Below are 4,318 nucleotides of genomic sequence, written 5' to 3'. Positions count from 1 at the left end.
TTTTATCATCGATAGTTTTTATAACATTATCTTGAGTCTTAGAGGTTTTGACTGAGTCGCGTGCTTGGAGTGTTACTGTGTTGTCACCTGCACGAAGTGTTAGCTCTCATGTGCCTACATTAATAATGGTTCTGGCAGTTTCTAAAAATGATCGTCCTAAAATTAAAGGTACCTCGTTATCCTCATCCATGTCTAAGACAACGAAGTCTACTGGGTAAATAAATTTATCAATTTTAACGAGAACGCTTTCAATAATACCCTTAGGAAATCTAACTGTTTTGTCAGCCAATTGTATGCTCATCCTAGTCTGTTTGGGTTTACCGAGACCTATTCGTTTAAAAATCTTATATGGCATAACATTTATACTTGCCCCTAGATCAGCTAAAGTATTATTCACAGATAGACTACCAATTAAGCAAAGAATTGTAAAGCTCCCTGCATCTTTCAATTTGTTAGGTAGCTCAGTCTTTAGAATAGCTGAGCAGACTGCATTGAGTTTCACATGTGATGTAGCATCTAATTTCCTTTTATGGCTCAGAAGTTCCTTTAAGAATTTTGCTAAGTTGGGCATCTGCGAAAGAACTTCAATAAAGTGTAAGTTAATATGTAATTTCTTTAAGAGTTTGACAAACTTACCGAATTGTTCTTCTATTCTGTCTTTCGTCATCGCTTTAGGATATGGCACACGAGGTTCATGATTTGTACTTACCTGTTTGGGATCATTATTGTTTACCTATTCTCGTCCTTTGTTCATTGCGTTGTCTTGCTATAATTCTGGTTCAGGTGCAATGAATTCTTCCTTATCTTGAGTGCTAATTGCATTGAGGTGTTCCCTCGGATTAGGTTTAGTATTACTTGGTAGGCTACCTTGTGGTTGTTCAGAGATTAGTTTGGACAACTAGCCTATTTGAGTTTTGAGTCCTTGGATCGATGCTTGTTGATTCTTAAGTGCTGTCTCGGTATTTTGGAAATGGGTTTCTGACACCGAGATGAATTTAGAAAGCATCTCTTGATGGTTCGATTTCTTCTCTTGTTGATAAGGTGGCTATTGAAAACCTTGAGGATTTTTTGGCTTTTGATTCCCTTGACCACCCTAGGAGAAATTTGGGTGGTTCCTCCAACTTGCATTATAAGTATTACTGTATGGGTTATTTTGAGATCTAAAGTTATTATTACCCATATAGTTGACTTGTTCCTCTTCGGTTGTGGGATTGAAGGATTGATATTCTGTATGCACACCTCCTCCGCTTGAGTCACACCTCATTACTGGATGTACCTGCATAGAACTAAGTAAACCGTCAATCTTTTTATTGAGAAGTTCTACCTGATTAGAGAGCATGGTGACTGAATCGATGTTATAAACGCCGACTATTTTCGTTGGCTTTGTCCTCATAACTTGCCACTGATAGTTATTCAGTGACATCTCCTCTATAAATTCATAGGCATCTTCTGGTGTTTTATTGTTGATGGTTCCGCTAGGAGCTGTGTCAATCATTTGTCTTGTCGAGGGATTCACACGATTGTAGAACGTTTGAACTTGCATGCAAAACGGTAACCCATGGTGAGGGCACCTTCTCAGTAAGTCCTTGTATCTCTCCCATGCATCGTAAAGTGTTTCTAAATCCATTTGTACAAAAGAAGAGATATCATTACGCAATTTAGCCGTTTTAGCCGGCGGAAAATATTTAGTAAAAATTTCTCGGTCATTTGTTCCCAAGTAGTGATAGACCCTCGTGGTAATGAGTTCAACCACTATTTAACTTTGTTTCTCAGTGAAAAGGGAAATAACCGAAGACAAATGGCATCATCAGAAATGCCATTGATTTTGAATATATCGTAAAATTCAAGAAAATTCACCTAGTGCGTGTTGGGATCCTCATCCTGCAAACCATCAAACTGAACAAACTGTTGTATCATCTGAATTGTGTTAGGTTTTAGTTCGAAATTATTCGCAGAAATAGTAGGTCTAACTATACTAGACTCAGTTCCTGTTAAAAAAGGTTTAGCATAATCATACATAGTACGTGGAGCAGGATTTTGATTAGCTGCAATTGCAGGAGGCAGCTGATTGCCTGGATTTTCGGCCATCACTTTGGTTGGGGTTTGAGTATCGTCTTCTCGTTCGTTCTCCGTGTATCGTAAACTACGCCTTATTTCTCTTTGATTTTTACGAATTGTACGATCTATTTCTTCATCAAAAAGTAATGGTCCTGACGGGTTTTTTCTAGTTATAAACTATACAAACCTGCCAAGAGAGAGAAAAAGTAAATTAATAAATAATAAAATAAAATTGCAAGAAAAATAAATGGCTAAAGTAATAAAAATTTAGTGTTCCTAATATTTCAGTTCCCCGGCAACGGTGCCAAAAACTTAATCGCGTGATTCGTAACAAGTAATAAATATTTATAATGAAGATCCACCTAGACTAACTATTATCACGACGAAAAGGCAAGCGCACCTATCAAGCAATAGTATAGTAATGGCAAGACCGGGATATCGTACTCAAGGGAACCAAAAGTACTAGTAATAACTATCTTTTTATTATCTAGCCTAAGAATAAAAGGGGTTTGTTTTAATTAACTAATTATTTAAACTAAGGACGCACAGAGAAAAGAAGTGGGGAATTGCTTTTGGGAAAATCGATTGACTTGAGAGAATACCTAAGGAAAAATCCACCTAGACTTTACTTGTTATTCTGGCTCTAAATCGGATGATTTATTCATTCAACTTGTTCCGTAAAGATCCCTAAGTTATGTTATTATCCCTATTCAAGACTAATAACGTCTAATCCCTAGATTGATAACCAATACTTTTCTCTAATTAACACTCTAGGGTTGTATTAACTCGATCTATGGATCCCCTTATTAGGTTTCACCCTAATCCGGCAAAATCTTGTCACCCTATTTCTAGGCACACAATCAACTCCGCTTAATTATGGCAAATGTACTCTTAGACAGGGTCTATTCCTCTTCTGAATAAGAGCGTGTCTTGAATCAGTATCCTGGGATATCAGAACAAGAATTAAGAACACATAATTAAGAACAAGTTAAATATTTATCATACGATTCAGAAAATAATAACAAGATTCGTCTTAAGTTTCTTTCCCCTTAGGTATTTAGGGGATTTAGTTCATAACTAGATAAGAAAACATCTCAAAAGAATAAAGAATACAAAATACAAAACATAAAGAAAACCCAAAACTCCTGAAGGGAAATTGAGGATAGATCTTCAGTCTTGATGAATCCGGCTTCTAATATGGATCAATCAGCTTCCTTAGGGTAATTCCTTACCCCTCTTCTCCGTCTCTCCTTTTCTCCTTATCTAGTGCGTATTTATAGGCTTTGGAATGGCTTTCTTCCTCCCTAAGTACCCTTTTCCGTGTAAAATACAACTCTTTGAAAAAGGGACACGCCCGTGTGCCACGATTGTGTGACGTGATTACCAGGCTGTGTTCGATCCATTAAATTACACGCGGCCGTGTGGGTTCAATGGCCAGGCCGTGTGAATCGTGAAAACCTTGGTCGACAACCCCAAAGGCCACGGGCGTCTGAGATACCCGTGTGGCAAGGTTTAGGTCGTGTCATCTTCTCAATTTGGTCCGTTTTTGTCCCTTTTTAGCTCATTTTTGGCTCCTTTCGACTCTTTGTGCTCTCCTGAGTACAAAACATGAAATAACCAGATTAAGAGCACCAAAATCCACAAATCTAGTAAGAAACATCCATAAATTTGCTAAGTATTTGGGGTATAGATATGTATAATTTGGCGTTTATCAGATCGTCAGAGGCAGCATCACATTATCAAGCCAATACCTTTGGAGTATTTATACATAAGTTAGAAATATCAAGTGAGTGGCATGTATAGGGACCTAGTTTTATAACATGTGTTATTATAATTTGGCCAAATGTATTGGCCTATATTAAGCTATTGATTTCGACTTGTAAATCTAGCTATTCATGTTGTGTCTAATAATTGTGGTGTGAATATGTCTATTTGCCATGCATGGTTGGTAATATGTCATGTATGTTGAATGCATGTTTTATGACCAATCGAGGTGGTCATGACCATGACTTAAATATGTAATGTAGAAATAAAATGATAATGCCTTGAACATGGACGTTTGATGGATAGTTTGGTCACCATGGTACAATGGTACAAAGTGAGAAATAGTAATAATGTTAAATTGAATATGGAATTGGTGTAGAATGTCTTAGTCAAGCATATTGTTTTATGCATGTGAAATGTGGACACTATATAAAGTTATGACTTGGCTAGTAGGTTATGCTTGATGATAAGTTGGAATTAAATAGACATGAAGATG

The 4,318-nt window shown here is 36.9% G+C and overlaps 1 non-coding gene across 1 annotated transcript; it reads left to right on the top strand.

Moving 5' to 3' along the window:
- The first annotated feature begins 1,553 nt into the window (after positions 1–1,553).
- Positions 1,554–1,660, top strand: LOC128292215 (small nucleolar RNA R71). Its single transcript, XR_008282200.1, has one exon. It is a non-coding gene; the product is annotated as a small nucleolar RNA R71 (small nucleolar RNA).
- Positions 1,661–4,318: the final 2,658 nt, after the last annotated feature.

This window comes from Gossypium arboreum, chromosome 4, assembly GCF_025698485.1.
Source record: "Gossypium arboreum isolate Shixiya-1 chromosome 4, ASM2569848v2, whole genome shotgun sequence".
NCBI classification, from domain to species: domain Eukaryota; kingdom Viridiplantae; phylum Streptophyta; class Magnoliopsida; order Malvales; family Malvaceae; genus Gossypium; species Gossypium arboreum.
The sequence above is the reverse complement of the archived record's forward strand: the minus strand, read 5'-3'. Positions and strand labels throughout refer to the sequence as shown.